The sequence below is a fragment of the Paroedura picta genome, chromosome 5, assembly GCF_049243985.1.
Source record: "Paroedura picta isolate Pp20150507F chromosome 5, Ppicta_v3.0, whole genome shotgun sequence".
NCBI lineage: Eukaryota > Metazoa > Chordata > Lepidosauria > Squamata > Gekkonidae > Paroedura > Paroedura picta.
In genome coordinates this window covers 70,952,820-70,975,888 of record NC_135373.1, presented here as the reverse complement: position 1 = coordinate 70,975,888, position 23,069 = coordinate 70,952,820, and positions in this window count along the sequence as shown.

The window sequence follows — 23,069 nt, the reverse complement described above, 5'->3', positions numbered from 1 at the left end:
GAGTGCCCTGTGGGGGTCATAGGCAGACAAGTGGTCCTGAAGATATGCTGGGCCCAAGCCGCGTATAGCCTTAAAAGTTAAAACCAAAACCTTAAACTTGATCCGGAAGCAGATTGGTAAGCAGTGCAGATGACATAGAACTGGCTGAATGTGGGCCCTCCAAGATGTACCAGTGAGGATCCTTGCAGCCGCATTTTGTACCAGCTGTAATTTCCGGATCAAAGCTAAGGGTAGGCCTGCATAGAGTGAGTTACAGTAATCTAGCTTGGAAGTGACTGTTGCATGGATCAATGTGGCCAGATGATCAGAGGACAGGTAGGGTGCTAGTAGCCGTGCTTGGCGCAGATGAAAAAGCACTGTGTGGGCTACCTCCATGGAGAGGGAGGCATCAGAGATCACCCCCAAATTCTTGGCAGTTGGTGCAGGTGTCAGTTGCACCCCATCCAGGCATGGGAGGCACACTTCCTGGTCCCGCCCCTGTCTCCCCAGCCACAGGACCTCCGTCTTGAAGGGGTTGAATTTCAGGCGGCTCTGCCTGAGCCATCCAGCCACTGCTTCGAAACATCAGGAGATACAGCTGGGTGTCACCCGCATATTGGTGATAGCCCAGCCCATAACTCCATTCACATCTGGCCACCACTTTCAAATATAGTAAGCCTGGCACCTGAACAGGTTTGTGGCGAAATTCATAACATCCCTTGGCTAGACTGCATGGACAGGTACAGCTACAGTTTGGAGAAGACTTACTCATAGACGACAAACATTACGTTTTTATACTCCCTTTCTCTAAAATAGAACAAAATGGAAATATCGAATACAGTGCTGGCCTACCCATTAGCTATTACTATTAGGTAAGATGAAATGGCCCAACTCCAAAAACAGATTTTAAAATATCCTTGAAGACCAGCCACATCATTATTTCCGTTCATTATATTTTCACCACCATATATAGTTCATAACTCCAGCACCAAAATACCTTGGGCCATGTCTCACAACATAATTGAAACTTACTAACCTAATGCAAGAAAGAATGTAACAAGTATAGTATTAGACATGGACTGAGTTCAAATTCCTACTCTTTCATGGATGTCCTTGGGTCATCTTTCAGCCTATCCCACATGGGTTTTTGAGTGTGAAGTGGAAAAGAACTTGTGCACTGCCTTAAACTCTAAAGGAAAGATGAAAAAATGGGGTAAGAAACATGTATCCAGTTATGTGCAGTTCCTTGGATATAAACAGGGCATCATTTTCATCTGTGGAAAAAGGGCAGCAATTTCCTCCTTTTACCACCTCCATCTGTAGACCTTTACTTGGCCCCCATGCTGATGCAGAGGGTCTGACGGACCCTAAGAATCAAATTTCAAGGGGCTATAACAGGAAGGAAAACAGAAAGGTCCTACTTGGTGAAGTAATATTGTAAACATATGAGTACAGAAGTGTTACTGATTTGCAAGGTAGCAAATCTGAACATATAGTCAGACTAGGGAGATGCTAACTGAAGGTAGATATAGAAATTGTTAATACATATTTCAGCACTCAGGAGGCCCTTGTGACTTTAAATCAACACTATCGTAGCTTCTGAAAAGCATTATATACCGATGTGGGAACAAACAATCTAATGAAAAAGGTACAGAAACCAGAATCTATTTAATGGATAGATACAGCTGTTGCTATCAAATGAGAAAGGATATAATGATTTGATCCTCACACTTGCTCCATTGGCAAATAAATGTTCTCCTGCCAGGTGGAGAGAACTCTAAAATGTTTAGCTCTTCATTTCTGATCAATGCTTTAAAGCAAAGTGAGACCCAAACAAAGCCTACTGTTTGTCCCTGAATGTGACAGAATCAAATATATTGGACAATCATGACTGGAACACTGAAAATAGCCAGCATTTTTAACAGGGCTTCTTTTGTATTTTTGAAATTAAGCCCCAATTGATCCCCTGCCTTCAATTTAGAATTGCTGTGAACCTTAAGAAGGTCAAAGGGAACCTGTAGGCCTTAATATGTCATGTTTAACTTGCCATTTAAGCAGCGAACCCGTCTCAGTCCACCCATAATTTGGCCTTTTCTGCTAACTGTCAGATCATGTGACCAGAAAGTATCTGCCCTTAATTTCTTCTATTTATACACATGAAATGTTTTCTATTGTATTGGATATTTCAATTCTATTTGCAACTGAAGCTAAAAATTAATATTGCTAAGAAAATTCTTGTACAAATCAAAGGAACAGGAGTTATCTCTACTTGTGGTGCTTTTAAAGACCCTTACCTTGAGTAATTTATACAGGATCGGCCACCATATCCTTGAAAACGTTTAATTGCTCTTCAGGGGAGCAGAGTAGAGCAATTATACAAATGATACCATAGCTCAACGATTTAAGTTATGAGGAAAGACTGGGAAAGTTGATTGTATTCTCAGTGGAAAAGAAGAGACTTCGTGTAACCCAATTGAAGTTTGAAAAATTATGAACAGGATTGATCAAATTGATCCAGGCAAGCTCCTTACACTTGCAAGACTAGAGAATGGAAAAGATGTGATCTAAAAAATGGAAAGGTAAGAACAAGGAGGGTAAGAAAACTAAGGCAAAACTATTTTACACAAGAAGGGATAGGAACATATGGAATAAATTACTATACAGGGCCCCTGAAGCAAAGAGCACCACGTAATACAACAGGGAATCAAGTGAATAGCTAAACAAAGGACAGCTAGAGATGGATGGGGGTAGATGGGAAGTAGGCAAATGGAAATAGGGGAAGCAATAAGGAATAGATAAGAAGGATGAGCACGCTATACAAAATTGCTTTTCTTCTGGCATTATCCAGTTTTTGGTTCACGCTGCATTGTAAAACCAAGTTGGGGTTCCACTAATTTTCTACCATCCATGCCCATCAGATTTGTCTGCTATGAATTACTATTTAGATTTTTGCCAAAGTTGAATTTTGCAACCCCAACACCAGACATGTGACTTTAGATCATTGATACAATAAAAACAAGGTCTTCATGCATATTCCTTCTCTAGTCTCACTTTCATTTCTACTCTTGCTTTTCTCTTTCATCTGAACATATGATTTCTTATACCGAGTCAGACTCCTGGTCTATCAGGATCAGCGTTTTCTGCTCTGATTGACCGTGGCTTTTCAGGGCCTTGGACAGAACTATTTGCATCACCTACTGCTGATCTTTTAACTAGAAATCTGTTAGGCTGATTCTGCATGACAGCAGCTTTGCTAGGCCACCGTTGGCGTGATGCTGTAGAGCATGAAGCTCCCCCAGTTTACTGTATCCCCATGGGGGATACATTCCAGTGCTGGATCTGCTCTGGCAATGAAATGTGTCCCCCTGGGAAACAATGCAGTGGCTGAATGGTTCTGCCATGCAGGGGGGCTATGAGTTTTTTTAATTATTCAGGAAGTTGGGATTATGTTCCACCTTCCTGCAATTTAAAAATTAATATCCTGCACCACTCCGTGGTGCAGCAAAGCACCATAAAGCCGACTGGGGCATAGTTGCCCCTCTGGACCATCATGGGGCAGGGACAGGCCCTGTTGGCTCCCGCAGGTTGGCTCCCGCAGAAGAATCCGTGTTCCCTTAGCCCAGGGCTTCTGGGGCCTGATTCATGCCAGGTAGCAGCCTGGTGGCAACCTTATATGGAGACAGGAATCTGCCCTGCTTCTATATGACTGGCCTCTCCACCTTTTCTGCTCATGAGGAATTGGCCATATTGAGCAACGCCCACTCTGATGTGGATGTAAACAAGATTTCATGTATGCTGCCTAGTGAGGAGTTTTTCAGAAGCCATTAAATGGGACAGAGGACCTTTAGCTAACTTCTTTAGTCCACTTCTTAGGCAAAGTGGCAAGGAGACAACCATATTTGTTAAGATAATTTGTTAAGGGTTTGAAAAAACTAGCTCCAGGTCTAAACTAGAATAATCCCAGTGACTTTGAATTGTATCATGAAAGCTATATGGTAAATGTAGGTGTGATGGATGGCACTTTAAAAGCCAAGCCCCGTGTGCTGAAATAACAGTAAGTGAAGGGTTAATTCCCTTCGCAGAATGAGTGACAGGCTGAGGTGATATTACAGGTGTGTGCTGGAGGGAGTTTATTCTGGTTGAGACTCTGACAGAACCTATGTTGAGAGAAGAGTTTACTGCATCTTACCTATATACCATCTATTCTGAGAAGGATTTAGTCAAAGAAAACATTCTTGATTAATAGTCTGAAATCCAACAGTTCCACACAGTTTGAAGTACTGAAATTAATATTTGGCAGAGTGTTTTGGGTAGTAGTGAGACTCCTAATTCAAGCCAAAGGAAGATGGGAGAACCCTTCTAGGGAGAGAAGAAGCTGTTGTTGTCCCATGAGAGTATTTGGAGCAGCCAATCACACAAGCTCTCTACTTAAGTGATGAATTAACCCTTCTCTTACTGTTATTTCAGCACCTGGGACCTGGCTTCAAAGTGCCCTCTGTCACAGTAGTTGGTATAGCCGGGCCCAATATACACTCAGCTAGCCTCATAAACAGATCAGCTGGCTTAAAGGACTTCTATTGCCTTTGCATGGGATAAAGGACTCGTTCTGAAAAGGACATCTGCAATACTGACTTTCTATGTAGGTTCAGGTATAATTGATGGACTTTCTCCTACCTTCCTGGAAATGATTGCTAGCTATGCTTCCCTTTCCCTATTATATGACATGATGATGACAAGGGATCTAAAAGCATGCAGCAATCCTTAGGCCTCAGTTGAATCCTCAGCACTGCCATGAACACCAAAGAAAGTTGTTGGGGAATCACTAGATTTTCTTCCCAATCAATAAAAAGGAAATTATGATGGCTTGATGCATGCCAACAAGCAGTGTGGGAACTGATTGGGTAAACAGAGTAACCAGTATCATCAAAAGCACTGAAACAGGTATTAGAAGGAAGACAAATGGAATGGCTATTTTGAAATGAAAAGCAGATATAGAGTGCTGCCTGTTTGTGAGGTTGAAGTTGGAGGGACAGAATTTATTTAGCCCTTCTCCCTCAAACCCTTTACCCTGCTCAGTACTGCTCTTCAACTGTTTCTCCAGCCATGGAGGAAAACAGTAGAGCCAGCATGGTATGTTGGTTAAGAGTGGCAGCCTCAGATCAAGTTCAAGGTATTGACTTTGACCTTTAACTTAAGGCTATATGCAGCTTGGGTCCTACCCACCTGCTGGACTGCTTACCAGCTTATGCCCCCCACAGGGCACTTTGCTCTGTCGGTATGAATCGACAGAGCAAATGAATGCTCTGTCGGTATGAATCGACAGAGAATCGACAGAGCTGGTCATCCCAGGTCCCCAGGAGGTATGCCTGGCCTCGCCCAAGGCCAGGGCTTTTTCAGTCCTGTCTCCTACCTGGATGAATGAGTTTCCTGAAGAGCTGTGGGCCCTGACAGAGCTTTCCACCTGCAAGTTGGAGCACTTCCACCAGGTGTTTGGTTGAGGCTGGGTGGAGAGCCCGGGGTTATGAGATCAGGTTGCCCTCCCCTCTCTAGGGACTTGGGCTTCGTGCTAGACTGTGCCCAGGACCATAGGGCCAGTGAGTCCCATTGTGTTACATCATATTTAACAGTGACAACTTGATTGTGGGTACTGAGGCATTGAGACAAGGGGAGGAGATTGTATTTTAACAGCCATTGTTTTTGATTTAGGATTTCAGGATATTAATGTAATGCTGTTTAGTATTTTTATGGGTTTTTACAAATGTTTTATGGTATAGTTTATGACTATATACTGCCATGAGAACTGGGTTTGATTTCCCACTCCTCCACTTGCAGCCAGCTGGGTGACCTTAGACTACACACTATTCTCTCCGAGCTCTTTCTACCTACCTCACAAGGTGCCTGTTGGGGGGAGAGAAAGAGAAAGTAACTGTAAACCAAATGAGATTCTTTGGGTAGTGAAAAGAAGAAAAATTCTTCTTCTTCTAGAAGCCTTATGACTGAATTTCAAGGGTGGCATTAGCAGAAAACACCCCTCAGATGTAATTCCATTGGACAAGTGGGCTTGTCATAATTTTAGACACCTCTCTCTTTTACAGGCCCTGCAGAATTGGTTAAGGTCTCACAGGTTCTTATCTCTCATAAAAGAGCATTCCATCAGGCTGAGGCCAAGGTTGAAAAGGCTCTGACCCTGATCAAGGCCAGTCTCACCTCCTTTGGGCCATGGATCCTAAGCAAGTTTTGGTCAGCAGACCTTAACACCCTTTGGGGTGTGTAGTGGAAAAGGCAGTCCCACAGATACACCAGTACCAGACCATCCATCCACATTTATATACCACTCTCCCCTGTGGCTCAGGGTGGTTTACAGAGATTTCATGGTGTAATGCAAAGAACATTCATCATTGAGAATATATAATTGGGAACATATAATAATTTTAACAGTAGAGCTCATAACAGTAGAATATTTAACATTTAATTATAACATTATAATTTAGGACTTTAAAGGCTACTACTAAAAACCTGAACCTGATCCAATCTCCAATCCGAGGTCAGTGCAGCTGGGAGAGCACCAGTGTCAAATGTGCTTTCCACTGGGTCCCTGTGAGGACCTGCATGGCTGCAGTTTGAACCAGATGGATTTTCTGGAGCAGTATCAAAAGAGGCCATACACAGAGCAAGTTGCAGAAATCTAATCAATAGGTGACCATTGCAATGGCTGCTCTGGCTAGGTCCAGTTAAAAGAGATAGGAAGCAAATTGTTATGCCTGGCATATAAAAACACTGGAACATTCTTTTTAGGATAATAATTTTATTTATTTTATATCAATAGAAGGGGGAACGAAAAGAAAATTGAGACAATAGTCTTGTGATCTAATGCTGCAGATTTTAGAAAAAAGTCCCAGTGTTCATAAAATTCTTCAGGTTGTCTTCTGTTCATCATGTTGGTGAGCTTTGCCATGGCAGCATATTCTTTTAGCTTCCCCAACCATACATCAGAGTCAGGTAGCTCTTGTTGCTTCCATCTTCAGGTGATTAGGAGTCTAGCTGCAGTTGTCAAATAAAAAAAGAATTTCCTAGCAAGCACAGGCAAATTTTCAGGAAAGATACCTAATAGCATACATTTCATATCTAATGGAAACTGAATTTTGAGTATCCTCTGCAATTTCTCATGAATTTTTATCCAGAACCATTTAACTCTCCCACAAGACCACCACATATGAAAAAATGGTCCTATAGCATCATAACACCTCCAACAACTTCCGAACATTCTTTCTTTTGTGTATAATTCAGGTGCTTTGTGTAGCATTAAGGATGTACAGAGGTGCCTTGGAGCAGTCCTTGAACTTCATTATTCCTGCAAGTGAAGTTTCCATAACTGTCACACAATAAGCATCCAGATTTCCTGGTGCAGAACGAGATTGCTGTGCAGAGGGGGCTGCAGCCCCCCCGCCTTTATGCACGCCCCTCTTCCTATTTATCCTTCTGCTTGCAGTCCTTCCAACCACCTGCACTTAGAGCTGTCCATACTGTTTCAATGCCCTTTATCAGATAGACAGTGCATACTGTTGGGTGTGGTACTTTTGTGGCTAGCAAAAGCAAAGAGCTCCAGCAACTAATACCACTGGTCCCTTAACTAGCTGGGCTTTCCTTTTCCTTTTGGTTGCAGTATAGCTGGTGGTGGCAGAAAGTGCCATCAAGTTGCAAATAACTTATGGCAACCCTGGAGGGTTGTCAAGACATGTGGTTAGCCATTGCCTGCCTCTGGGCAACTATCCTGGACTTTCTTGGGGATCTTTCATTCAAATACTAATCAGGGTAGAACCTACTTAGGTTCTGAGATCTGATGAGATTGTACTAGCCTGGGACATATTTATGTAACTAGCACTGTAGCTATCCTTTCCCCTATATACGGAGTTCAAGCACTTCCTCCTGAACTGCTCTCTCTTTACTCACAGGTTAGCCCACTGAATTCAGCAGCACTCTCTCCCTTCTTAGTTTCCACATGATTGTGTGGAGAGCCAGCTTGGTGCAGTGGTTAAGAGTACGGACTTCTAATCTGGTGAGCCGGGTTTGATTCCACGCTCCCCCACATGTAGCCAGCTGGGTGGCCTTGGGCTCGTCACAGCACTGATAGAGATGTTCCGACCGAGCAGTGATATCAGGGCTCTCTCAGCGTCACCCACCTCACAGGTGTCTGTTGTGGGGAGAGGAAAGGGAAGGCGACTGTAAGCTGCTTTGAGACTCCTTCGGGTACAGAAAAGCGACATATAAAAACCAACTCTTCTTCTTCTTCTAGTGATAAGAGCATTGGTCTAAGATCTTCGAGACCCAGGTTTCCAATTTTCACACTTCATGGAAAATTCACAGGGGCTCATTCCACACACATTGGATAAAGTACTTTCAAGTGCACTTTAGAAGTAGAGCTTCCTGTTTTGCACAGGAAAATTCAGCTGCAAAAGCTAATCAAAAGTGCATAATCCAATGTGTGCAGAATGAGATGGGGAGATATTTGACCAATCATATACTTTCATCAGACCCTACTTCTCAGTGTTGTTGTGCGAATAATCTGGGATAAGAGGAAAACTATAAAAGGTGCCTTGGATCCTCCTTGGAGAGAGATGTAGACTATAAAGAAGAAACGAAGGCCACGGCTTATGCATACTTCATTGGTGGTGTGTTCCTCTATATGAAAAATTAAACAGAAATCAAGTGACACATTAAAAACAAACAAACTTTGTTCCAGTTTATGTTAGTCTTTAACTCTGATACTCCTGAATGTGCCTTTTGGTTTCTGTTTTACTTTGCTGCAACAGACTAACACAGCTACCTCTTTGGAATCTTGAATCAGAGTGAGACTAATGAACAAACATGGGCTGCTTCTAGGGATGCCAGTCCCCAGTTGGGACCTGGGAATCCCCTGTAATTATAGGTCATCTCCAGACCAAAGAGATCAATTCCCCTGGAGAACATGGCTGCTTTGGAATGTGGACTCCATAGTGTTATACTCCCTGACCCAAATACCACCCATTCCTGGCTCCACCTCCAAAATCTTCAGATATTTTCCAACCCAGAGCTGGCAAACCCTAGCTTCTTCCCTGAAGTAGTTATCCAATTAGATGAGCCGTTTATCTACAAACTATACAGGCAGATTTCATCCATGTAGCATGGCTTCCTGGGGTGGCGGGGGAGAGGAATCCCTTATGAGACAGGAAAATTAATCTTTGAGATAAGTCTCAGCAGAATGATTCCGACATTATTTTGTTTTGAAAGGAGAATTGCTGCAAGAACAAAATTGCCACATCCATGAAGTTTATACATAATTAGTCAATGCTGAAAGAAAGACCTATGCTAAAGATCAATTTCTTCAATTCCTTATCATACATATTCTAGGGACTAACACTGCCACCCCCTCTTGGACACACATGTTAACATGGTAAGGGGATTTAGTGTCAGTGAAGCTGAGAGCAATACCATAAGGATTCTGTCACGAGGCTAAACTCTTACCAGAATAACTTAAGGTAGAACTGTAACAGCTGTAACATCAGATTAAGATGCATCCACCTGATTCAGAGATCAATGGCCAATTAGCAGAATAGAACAGACAATTCCAATGGTGATGAGTGTGTAGGAATCCTTGAAAGGAGCTACTAGGCAGCAGTAGTAGTGGATGATGGCATTGTTGGTGATTCTTTCATAGACAATGGCAGTGGCACTTCAGCTAACCCTGGTTATTGCTGAAGAAGGCAATGATAAACCACTTCTGATCATTTCATATGTTGAAAACCCTATGATGAGACACTCCAGAACAAAAGAGATGAAGTGCTAGAAGATGGAACCCCCAGGTCAGATGGCACTCAGCTACAGGGGAAGAGCTGAGGACACCTATGAGTAACTCTATTCTTCATGATACAACTGGTCTAAAACTGAAAAGATGTTCAGTTGCTTTACATAAATGGATGCAAAAGTCCAAAGCTGTTTGACACATATAATAGGAACATGGTGTGATTCAAGGGAAACTCAAAATTATAAAGCAAGAAGTGAAATGTTTAAACATTGCAATCTTGGCAGTAAGTGAACTAAAGTGGACTAGATGCGAACATTTTCAGTCACAAAATTACAAAGTGTTTTGTTTGGGAAATGACAAAAGAAACAGAGTTGATCTAATAGTGAGGTGAGATGTGGCACAAGCAATCAGGGGCAGTAATGCAAACTCTGACCAAATATAGCCAAGCAGACTTCATGAAAAGCCTATCAACAAGGCCATCAGTTAAATTTATGCCCCAATTACAGATGCAGAAGAGAAAGAAGTTGAAAGCTTTTGTGCAGATGTCCAGGAAGAAACATGCTATGACCGCCCCATTCATCTCCCACTGAGGGAAGATTTTTACTGTTTCTCTTTCCCTGAGCCACTCTAGTAATGTGTTTTCATCTGTGCTCAAGAACTCTGGCTGTCCCATCCTGTCACAATACAATATTTTGCCTGTTAGTCCAGGAACCTGAGGGAAGGATCAGGAGTGCCCTTAAACAACTTAATTAGTATTTGAGGCATTTTGAAATTCAAAAATAACAAAATATTTTATTTAGCTGAAGGAAAGGTCAGATGAAATCAGTGGCTGAAATTTCTGAGGTAAAACCAATGCATGTACAGACTTTATTTCTTTTGTTTCAGGCTTACGAGAATTTCTTAAACTTTTCACAGCGACCCCAATCTTTATGTTGAGAGACTTTTGTTCCAGCATTTTCCCCAACCACTTCAATATATCTTTTTTTTTTTTTAGTATTCTCTAACTTTTTTGGCTTCCAGAAGGCTAGTACTTGTCATGAGTTTTTAAATTAATCTTATGGTTTCTACAGTCAGTTACTAATCATACCAGACTAGGGATCTCTGTATTATGTTTGACTGGATAGGGAATTTCTCTCTAGAAGTTCTACCCCCTGTCCTTGGCCCAAATTGAAGTCTCCATCTAACTATCCACTCATCTTTGCCAGCTTTCCTCAGTTTTCCTGTTTGTGTTAACTTGCTCTCAGTCAGTCCAAATTCCTAAACTATTAGTATTCAACTCTTGTCAACTTGGATTGAAATCAGACTGAATTCTCCTCAGCATCCAGTTCAAAGGTCTTTCTCTGTTCAGAAAATACTAACCAGTCAGAGCTTTTGGGACAGCCTGTCACCTTACAGAGCTCTCTGGCTCTGTAAAGAGTTAACCCTTCACAGTACTTTATATGTTTATACAGCATATAAGTTTTAAAAAGTACAGTCTGTCATATACACAAGATGTTCTGATCATCATAGGTGACTGAAATGTAAAAGCAGGAAACAAAGTAGAATCAAATATTGCTGGAAGATTTGAGCTAGGAGCATGAAATGATGGAGAGTAACTCATAGAATTCTGTGAAGACAGCAATCTGTTCATTACGAACACGTATTTCAGGCAACTTCTGTGAAGACAGCAATCTGTTCATTACAAACACGTATTTCAGGCAACTAAACAAATGATTAGAATCATAGAATAATAGAGTTGGAAGGGACTTCATGGATCATCTAGTCCAACCCCCTGCACTATGCAGGACACTCACACCCCAATCGCTCATCTATGGTAACCTACCACCCCTTTGCCTTCACAGAATCAGCCTGTCCATCAGATGGCTATCTTGCCTTTGTTTACTTTTGAAGCAGGAGCCAATGGGGGATGAAATTGGGCCTAGCCAATGTGGAGCCTCCTTCGGATAGAGAAAAGTGGCATATAAGAACCAACTCCTCTTCCTCTTCATCCTCCTCCTTCTTCTGCATTCACAGAATCAGCCTTTCTGTCAGATGGCTATCCAGCCTCTGTTTAAATATTTCCAAAGATGGAGAACCCACCACCTCCCGAGGAAGCTTGTTCCACAGAGAAACCGCACTAACTGTCAGGAACTTCTTCCGGATGTTTAGATGGAATTTCTTTTGAATTAATTTCATCCCATTTGTTCTGGTCCATCCCTCTGGGGCAAGAGAGAACAATTCTGCTCTATCCTCCATATGGCACCCTTTTAAATACTTGAAAATGGTTATCAGATCCCCTCTTAGTCGTCTCCTCTGCAGGCTAAACAGACCAAGCTCCCCCAACCTTTCCTCATACATCTTGGTCTCCAAACCCCTCACCATCTTTGTTGCCCTCCTCTGGACATGCTCCAGTTTGTCTACATCCCTCTTCAACTGGGGTGCCCAAAACTGAACACAGTACTCCAAGTGAGGCCAAACCAGAGCAGATTAAAGCAGAACCATCACCTCCTGTGATCTGGACACGATACTCCATTTGATGCAGCCCCAAATCCATTTTGCCTTTTTAGCCACTGAGTCACACTGCTGACTCATGTTCAATGTATGGTCTACTAAGACTCCTAGATCCAATCAATGTTGGAAGCTGTCCTGAGACAGCATGTAGGAAGGGGCTGGGTATAAGTGGAAAATAAATAAATACCAATAAATATGAGAGGATTTCAGAAGAAAATCAGCCTGTTTCATAGATTACAACAAAGCATATGACAGTGTGCATAGTGAAAAAGCTGGTTTTAAAAGAAACGAGAGTGTCACAAATTCTGCTTGTTTTGATATGCAATCTGCACTCTGGGCAAGAAGCTAGTGTTCTGAAACAGTATGGAGAAACAGAAAGTTTTCCAGTTGGCAAAGATGTCACAAAAATGTAGTTTATTCTTTTCAATCTATATGCAGAACACATCATAAAGAAAACTGGATTAGATTTAGATGAAGGTGAAGTGAAAATGGGCGGAAGGAACATTAATGATTTGAGATATGCAGATGACATCATATTATAAAGAGAAAATAGTGAAGACTTCAAATGGATACTGATGATGCTTAACACAGGAGTGCCGAAGCAGGATTGCAGCTGATCATCAAGACGACAAAATAAATGATTAGTGGGAAATAACCCAACTTTAAGGCAGTGAAGAAACTGAAATTGAATATATTTGTGTGCGTGCGTGTATATATATATATGTGTGTGTGTGTGTGTGTATGTATATTCCTTGGCTCCATTATCAACCAGAGACTGCAACCAAGATATCAGAAGACTAGTTATGAAAGAGTTAGAAAAAATGCTTAAAATTGTATTGCTAGGAACCAAAATCAAGACAATTCACACTGTAGTATTCCCCAAAACTATGTATGGGTGTGAAAGTTGGACAGTGAAGAAGCTGACAGGAAGAAAGTTGGTACATAAAAAAATATCAGTTCACAATCTGAGGCAATTATATTTTGGTCACTTTATGCAAGAGTCACTGGAAAAGATTATATGTTGAAGAGGAGGATCCAACTTGAGCTGTATTGACTCATTAAAAGAAGCCATGGCCCTCAGTTTGAAAGACTTGAGCAAGGCTGTTAATGATAGGACATTCTGGAGGTCATTAATCCATATGGTCACTAAACCTTTCCTAGTTTGTTGAAGCTCTGTGTAGGATTGCATTGTGAATCCTTCATAAATTAAGCCCTCACCTACACTATATATACTGTTTATCCAAATGTTAGCTGCAAAGCTGCAAAGCCAGTTCCTAAGAATGGGCTTTGAAAGGGCTTTCTCCACCCCCCACCACCACGGCTGCCTCCCCATGGTGCAGCAAGCGTGCCAGAAGCGATCCGCAACCCCTCCCCCCGGCGACTCTGTGCTGTGTCTGCGATGTGGCAAAAGGCCATCCCAGCCCCAAGGGCAGCTCGAGTGGTCACTGTCTGGGGTGGTCTAATCAGGGTGCAGCTGGCAAACTCCATTCAACAGCAAACAGCTACAACATTTATAAAGAAATGCATTTATAAAGAAAAAAACATTTTTTGTTGTGCATTTGTGTGACAACCAGTGTGATGTAGAGGCAGGGGCATACCTAGTTTATTTAACACTCAGTGCGGTTGATGGCATGAGGGTGGTAGATACCATGCCCAGGCAGGCTCTGTAGCTGGTGGAAAATCTGCCCAGCTACTTTCTAGACCCTCTACAAACTTGCTCAAAGGTGCTTGCCCAGAAGGCCTGCCCCCAGCCCTGCTCTGCCCAGCCCTGGATATGACTGCCGTAGGGATCTGGAGTGCCGTAGGGATCTGGAGTGCCGTAGGGATCTGACACTACAGACTGCTAAGCAGGCAGCTGTGACACAAGAGGGATGAGCAAGTGCCAGTGACTCCGTGGCTGCAGTGGGAACAACTACCTGCATGGTCCATCCTTGGCAGCACCTCTGTAGGACTCTGGCTAGCAGGGCAGAGCTCCTTGACAGTGGCAGTGCCATGGCCTGCCAGCTGAGAACAGGCAGCAGAGAATGTATGGTCAGCCTGGCTGGGGAAGTATGTTGCCAGGACCTCCAAGGAGCAGTACTGGCATGCATAACAGGGGGCAAGTCATTGAGACCATGGTGCTTCGTGGGTGCCTGGTCACTACATGGCCTGGCCATGGGGTGTGCTGGTGGTGGGTTCTGGCTGTTACAGAAGGCTGTGCTGGCTGCCTCTCAGGATGTCATCAGAGCAGGTGGGCTTGCACCCAACTTGCCACACTTTAGATATACCTCTTATTAGCAATTAGATGTCAGACTAGAATCTGGGAGATCCAAGTCTAAATCTCGACTCTGCCATGGAAGGTAACAATTTTCATCCAGTCATATATTCTTAGACTAACCTACTTCACAGGATTGCTGTGAGGATAAAATGTGGGGCAACCAGAACTATTTAAGCCACTTGGAGTCTTCCTTGAAAACCACAGAAGAAATTTTTTTTAAAAAAAATAGATTTATTTGAAAAACATTTTTACAGAGTGGAACAGCAGTTGGAAACATTATTATTATTATTATTATTATTATTATTATTATTATTATTATTATTTGGATTTATAGCCCACCACTCCCCTAAGGCTCGTGGCGGGTAACAGCATATAAAACCCCATTAAACCCCTAATACATAAAAACACGCTAACACACAATCATATCATCCAACCCAACAACGGCATAGTGAGATATCCAATCCGCTATGAACTCTGCCAAAGAACCTTTATCAGCATCCTCATTAATTCCTTTGATACGAAGGTTGTTTCTATGTTGACAGTCTTGTAAGTCCATAAATTTATCTTTAATTCCTTCATGCTCTCCTTTTAAGTCCAACAGCCTCTTATTTACTTTTGATAACTCCCCTTTATTAGACAAAGTTAAGTCCATAGCTTCTGAGGCTGTTTTCTCAACTTCCTCAAGTCTTTGTATCAAAATGTTCATTTTTTAATCTAGCAAAACAGCCATACCTTGTAGTATCTCTGTTTTAATTATATTTATATCTTCTTTCATAAGCTGTTTTTTGTTATCTCACTCTTTTCTCCAGCACCATCTTTTCCATCTCTTACATAATGTAAGAGATGGAAAAGGCCTGATCAGTAGATTAGTAAAAGTGTCCTTCATGGCTCAAAACTGGATCTAAAGATTTAATTTACTGATTTGGGGGAGGGGGCACCATACATCACCAGGAATACTGCAAACACTGCAAAACTCTGGCCAGGAGCAGCGGGCAATAAATCCAAATATAAATAAATAAACCCTTGTGATTTACATACAAAATTATTTTGTTTGCAATGTCCATGTTGGGCAAACCTTGGGGCCATTCCGCACAAGTTAAAAGTAGCAGAAGGCTTACATATGGTAAATGCTACTAATTTGACGTTCTTCATGACGTCGCACACAATCTGCAAGACTCCTGCAACAGTTCCGCAAAAAACGATTTGTTGTAGCGCTTCTAGGGAAATCGGGAAAAGTGGATTCACCCTGCAAAAAGCGCTACACTCTTGCGAACAATCTGCAACACTAGCGAAAAACACATGTGCATTCTCATTGTAGCGGTTCCAACAAAGTCCCTCCCACTGGCTCTCTCCTCCAAATTTACGGCGAAGCGATCGCCATTTTTTTCCCCTCGGAGTGAGCCGTGAAAGCAACGAACCAGTGAGGCTTGATTCACCCAGCAAGGCTTCTCCGGCTACAGTCCCTCCACAGAAGTGCTTTAAAGCTCCCCTAAGACCCCAAGCACAACACAGCCCCCTGTTTGCCAGTTCCCTTTAATTTTGGCCGAAAATTGCGCCTGTGCGGGGGGGAGATTTTTTTTTCACTAGGGGGATCGTGGTAACGATGTCTCACCAGTTCACACGCCAGCTAGATGGGTCTACGTTAGGAAGAGGCATATTCGTTGCAACGTGTGTGTGTTTTTTTAAAACCTGTGCTTAAAGGGGAAGGGGCTTTTCGGGAGCATGATAACAACCGCCCATTGGCTGTTTGTTTGACTGACAGCCAGGGGTGGGAACAAGCACAGAAAAAAATTGCTTCCTTTCTAGCGATTCCTGCGAGACCGGAAACCTGTGGGGAACGAATGAAACGCTACTGGATTCCACTACAAATGCAGGTATGCTGAACGGTGAGATTCCACTATTTAAAATAGTGTTTCCGCTTTGTGAAATCAATTGGCAACATTGGTCCTTGTGCGGAATGGGCCTTGCTGTTCCAGATGAACATTATTTCATCTAGATTTGTACTTGCCTAGCACAGCATTCAGCAGTGAGCCTGGCCAGATTGCTGCTTCAATTCATGCTTGTTTGGATTACATTTGCTCTTTGAAAGTCAACATGGACAGGCTGTGTGCCATTTAAAATCAGCTAGGGTACATGTGTGTGATCTTTGCACTTGCAGAGTGGATTGAATGAATGTTGTGTGAATGCGGAAATCCAAGCAATGCAAATGAACACTAATGTGCTCAAGTTTGGGAGTCAAGTGGGGAAACAAAATGAGCAAGCTACCTATCTCAACTGAACTGAAACATCTGTTTTCCCCAACTGAATGACAGATGAGAAAAGCAATGTGAGTATGCCCATATGCAATACATTTCTGATCTTACTCGGAACCTCTGAAATGTATTTGAAGCCTGCTCATAATTTGTGACCAAACTGCAATCCAAGTAAAGTGCTGATTGAGCTTTTCTCCTCCTCACTCTTTCCATTAGTTTTCATATTTTAAAGTCCAATTCTGTCACTAAGCCTGATCTTCAATCACATTCTTCATATTCACCTGGCAAACACAGGATCGCTCAGAGACAACTATACAGAAAAACTACCATGACATACCTTGGCCTCTAAACAATAAAACCCTTGTCCTCCTAAAGCCAGCAAGACACCCCTCAACATCAAATGCAAATAAATCCTTTGACTTGCTCAGCTTTATGGGTCCCCAGGATGTTGTCCTCCTGGTGTGCCCCCTTTAGGTAATCCTGCTGGGTGGTACAAGGCAGCCTAGTTTTCCCTTTTGCTTCATTCCTCATGAAAGGTATTAATGCTACTTCATTTGGGAGATGGGGTCTTATTTTTTCTTTCATGTAGCACAAAAGCCATGTGTACTAATTTCCTATAATTAATTGTGGAACATCATTCATTTTCCAAATCACTGTATGACAGTGGTCCCTTGTAGATTCACATGGGTAGCCATGCGGGTCCGCAGTAGAAGAGCAAGACTCAAGTCAACTAGCTTATATGCTGAAAATTTTGTTGGCGTTTAAGATGCTACTGGATTTGAATATTGGTCCCTTCTAATTATTTTATAAAAATACACCAGCAAAAAAATGACTAAACCCTGAGTATACAGCAATAGCAGGTTTTTTCTTAATCAATGCTGATTTTTCTCAGGGCCTATTGTTCTTCAAAACTATGGTGAAGCAGCATATACAAGTGTTTTGTGTATGCAGAGATTAATTTCCAATATGCAGTCTCCCTGGGGATATTTATATTCTTCCAATCAGCACAGAACTGTCCATCAAAAGTAACAATGTAAATATGTACATTTTAAGTTGCTGCTGGAAACTTTGGGAAATGGAAGATCCCTCCCCCCTTAAAGTTATTAAATAAAAGGAATTATATTTTTCTGCACAAATAACCCATATTGTTAGCTTGACAGTTCATTACAATTGGCAGGGGGAAAATGCTAGTCCCAGTACTGCAGTAGCAGTAGTGAGAAGATCGTAGGATCCTTGCTCTCATTTCAGCCAGACTCCCATGAGGCACAAAAGGCAATCATGCCAGCAGAAGGGGGATACTGGTAGCACCAGTACACTAGAGAAAAATAGACATCATATCAGAGAGGCCTAACTCTTTTCTGGTCAGCTAGGGGAGTATTCGATGAGCAGGCCTTCCCATTGGATCTCTTTTCCACTAAGATAACCTGAACCCTGACATGTTACTTTTGCTGGTGTCTTCCTTAATAAAGATACAAGAGAACTGAGAATGAAGGTAGCTCTGGCATCCAGTAATAGCCACATATACATCCCTTTTAGCAATGCAGCTGGCAGAAATCCAGTTGTCTGGTGCCCAGGAATCTCCTTTGGGACACAACCAGAGTGTTGGGGGGGGGAGGGGGAGATAAGGACATTGTTAAAAGCCTTTGTGGTCTTCTGTTAGTTTATATTTGTACCTTCTTTAAAGAGTCAAGGTAAAAAAAATAAAAATGAAAGTTTCATTTTTAAAAAGACAATATTATGAAAGGACACTGGGAGAGTGATGTCACCTATATTTGTCCTTTGTTTGTAGCACTGCCATTGACTACTTACATAACTGAGCTCTAAAATAAAGATTCCAAGAGGGAGTATACAATATATCTTTTAAAATCCATAAAAATATGAATTACTGCCATCATTTCTGAACCCTGCTAAGAATTTTAATAGATATGTGCCCTCTATTCACCATTTGCATGCTAACAATTTAATCTGAATACCAATATAGACACAAAATAAACGATTGTTTCCTGCCAGAGGTATCTGCCGAAGAAATCTTGGAGTAAAACATTGTCTTTGCAGCTCATTGTCTCTCTAATTAGAGTGGAAGGAGGCAGAAGCTTGCTGGTGTCAGTCTGTGTTTAGCATGCCCTGGAGCTTGGAGCTCCTCTGGGTATCAAAGTGCCCTAATTAAATGAGGGGGTCCACAATACAGCGCTAAACATCAGAGTGAGAGAAAGGGTCCAGTGTCCTCGGTGCCTTTGAGAATCCATGGCCCACGCTAATTACCCATTGTTGAATCGACTTCCCTATTCTGTGAGAAATGAATGGTTCTTCTAGACCTCTCCTCCTCCCCCCTCCCCGCTCTATCCTCCTCCACCACCACCCCTCTCGCTCCCTTCTATTTTACCATCTTTGCTTTGGCCGCCTAATTAATCTTATGGAAATCTCCTGAAGCCAGATTTCAGCAAGGTTGCCCCGATGTTTATAATTTGATTTGTGATGATAAAAGTGAAGGCACCCGGTGATGGAACAGTGTCATTTCCCAACACTCTTGAGAATTGAAGAGGCTATCAATCTTTCCCACGTGCATGGCAAACTGATATCCTAGAAAATTAACTTCAATTAATAACAGAAATCCCCAGACGCTCAGGCAAGTAGAGATGCTTTGAAAGAGAACCTTCAAAGATGTCTCTGGATTGTCTTTTATATGCAGGCTCTGCTTTTTAGATATGAAAGATTCTCAATGAGGGAATATGCAGAGAATGTTTTGCCCTCTTTCTAATTTCACTGAAATGAGAGTTAACATTTTATATTTCATTCCAGAAGAAGTTAACCAAATGTCTCCGGGTTATATCAGTCCTTATTTTGTCTCCTTAGTTTTATTTTAAGAACCCTTTGCCAAGAAAGGGGATTATAAAACAAAATGACTAAAAACAAATTTCACTCTTTATACCCCCAAAATACTGCATTTTTAAAAAATGAATATTATTAGTCAGCGTTATGCTTACAATGCCTATGAGGTAAAGAGGAATTTACCATTTTATTTTAAAATAATCTAATAACTGGAATGATGCAGGGCTGAGAGTCCTGTATAAAGCAAGCCCCATTTTTAAGGAACAGATTTCATGCTGCAAGAACATATTTTGTCTGTATTTTTGAGTGGCATTTGCACGTTATAGTTTGAGAGAGGTTGATGGTTAGATAGCACCTAAGTTGGAATTTCTGGGAAAATGGAAGCAGATGTAACATTTCACCAGAGTAATAGCAAACAAAAACCTTATGCATAATAACAAATGTGAAGCATGTCTAATAAATAAGATCTGAAGTATTTTATATATGACATAATGCAAAAGTATGAGAAAATTATACATTGCAAAGATAAAACCTTATAGAATATAATAATAATATCCAGTACTATAGTTAATATTCTGTTCATCAGAGTACTTCAGGTGACATTTGGGATTAGCAGGGGGGGAACATGATCCCTTTAAAATTTAAATGCCTTTTATCACAAATTTACCCAGAAGATGTTTAAAATCCCTTTAACCCCCCCCCCCCCGCCCCCCCTCCTTCAACATCAGCTATCCAATGGTCCCAAAAATCTTTGGGCTTGGCTGTATATTTGACTAAAATAATACCTGGAAAACACTGCTAAGGTATTTGGGGGGTATTTTTTTTCCTGCTCAGATTAGCTGCATGCACACCCCTAGTTGAAAGGTATATACAAAGAAACAGTCCTAGAAGTAAGAAGGGGTTAAATTTATAGGTTTTTACATTCTCTTTAAAATTATCATGGGAATGATTTTGTGTTTTGCCATTTCTCATTCTCATTACAACCTTTGTCACAAGAATGAGGCATTAGGATTTTAACGCCTCACAAAGCCTATGAATTATGTTAGTGTGCTGTACTACTTTTACCTTTTGAGTATGCTATAATTTGATTGGCTGGCAATTCCAGACCTACTCATGGTTCCCAGTTTTGGTAACCTTTCAAACAAAGGTGGCCTGGCAAGCCAATCACAGTACAGAATATATTCTCATAGCAAGTAGAAATATCTGGGCTTTCAGATATCCCATACACACTGAGGGGTTCATTTATGACTTTGGTGTATGCCTGTTTGTGGTGACTTCTGCACATGTCAGTTGGTGATTACAGGAAATAATTGGATACTATCAAACCACATTGGGAGTGAAGGTGGCATAGTATAACCTGATCTTGGAAGCTAAGCTAGTTCAGTACTTGGATAATTAGCTCTGCTGAAGGAGACAATGGCAAACCACCTTGGCTTCTCACTTACCTTTGCTGGGGTTGCAATAAACTGTTTGTCATTTGATGTCACTTATGTATGCCTCTAAAAACATTGTCCATTTAACACAGAGATAATTTCCAAGTTATTTCTTTTTATTGGGGGAGGGTCCATAAGTATTCCCTCTCTTCAAAGTCACATAATTGTGAAAATACACATAGGGATGATGGCTTGTACCCTGATATCACTAAACAAAGGAGGATGGAGCAAGGGTACACAATAATCTGAGTGGTATTATTATTATAGTTGTTTCATTACCAGACTAGATATGAATGTGGCTGTTTATCAAGATCAGGTCTTCTGAGACAACCTTTCTTGGAATATAGTACTTTGAATGGACAGTGCACTTCCAATGTAAGTTAGAAACAGATTTCCTGCATTGTACAGGAGAATCCAGCTGCAAAAGCACATTGGCCCATTATGCACGGCCGCCGAAACGGCGATTTCGAGTCACATGGAAAACGCGGAGGGGGAAGACACACGGTTATGCATGGGGCGGGGCGCAACGGCGGCAAAACCCAGAGTAACCGATTATGCACGCGGCGATCTGGGCGCCGCTTCTGGTTGCACCCCGGTCACCCGGAAGCTGCCCTTTCTTCCGCGTTTCGCTGATGCGGCTTTTTCGGTGGCATGCACCGAAGCTGCAGCCGGTTGCAGCCGGCACCATGTGTTATCGGTGATTTTAGTCGCTGCCATTCCACCCTGAATGTGCGCTAAAACCCCCGTGCATAATGGGTCATTAAAAGTGTATCATTCAATATGTGCGGAATGAGCCACAGAATTTGACTGATTCCACACTAGCGATATGTTCCGATTTTGCATTTTTAAAGGGTTGACTCTTTTTGTTCATTTTCACAATAAAATTTACTTCTTTAGGTACAGTCCTGAATTGCCCCCTCACTTGCCCTACAACAAAGGAATCCCCAGAAAACCAGATTTCATCTTTTTAAGTGGGATCTATCAGGATTTAATTTGGGCCTGTTCAATGCAGAAATGCATGCAATTAGGTTTTTCCCCATGCCTACCACTTTGAGTCATTTGGAAATCACTCCCTCTCCCCTCCCTCCCTCCATTCCAAAAAATATACCTTTTTAAATTAAAAAGTGTGATCATGTTACAATGCTGTTTTTTGTTTTTTAAAAAAGCAGTCTTGCACAGCAGTGTTGTTATAGTGTTATTACTCAGGGTTTTTAAAAACATACATTCAGGACACTTGGGGGGAAGGGGCAATCAAGGACACAGAATGGTGGGACTAAGGGGAACAATGAAAATGATGCAAGCTGACATCATTTTGCAAAAAACACATTTTTTAAAAGGGAGAAGGGAGCAAAGCATGATGGGAGGCTGTGTGGAAAGCATATTGTAAATTTCAGTCTGGGAAATAAGGAGAGGAAAGCCCAAATGCAGAAATGCTAGAGCCAGCTCACAGCATACAAAGGAAATCCAAAGTGTGACTAAAATAATTTATGTTTCCTATTGCAGAAATAGTATTTGATTCCACAGAGGATTTCTGCCAGGAGAAGGTGCTAGGGTTGTCAGCCCAGGGCTGGTTAACACCTGGTTTACTTGAGGGGGTGAATCATCATTGCACCAATGCCACAATGTCATTTCCAATGCCACAATGTCATTTCCAATGCCACAATGTCATTTCCACTGAAGTGGTGTTACTGTCTTAGCACAACACTCTAGAACTGAAGAAAGATGTAAACAAAGTGGAGCGAGTCCAGAAGATGGCCATGTAGATGATGAGGGGTTTGGAAACTAAGTCAAATGAGGAAAGATTAAGGGAGCTTAATATGTTTAGCCTGGAGAGAAGGTGGCTAAGAGGTGATATGATAACCATCTTCAAATACTTGAAGGGCAGTCATACAGAAGATGGAATAGAGTTGTTTTCTGTTGCCCCAGAGGAGTGGACCAGAACCAATGGGTAGAAATTAATCCAAAAGAATTTTCTGCTAAACATCCAAAAAAAAATCCTGACAGAGCAATTCCTCAGTAGAACATGCTTCCTCCGGAGGTGGTGGATT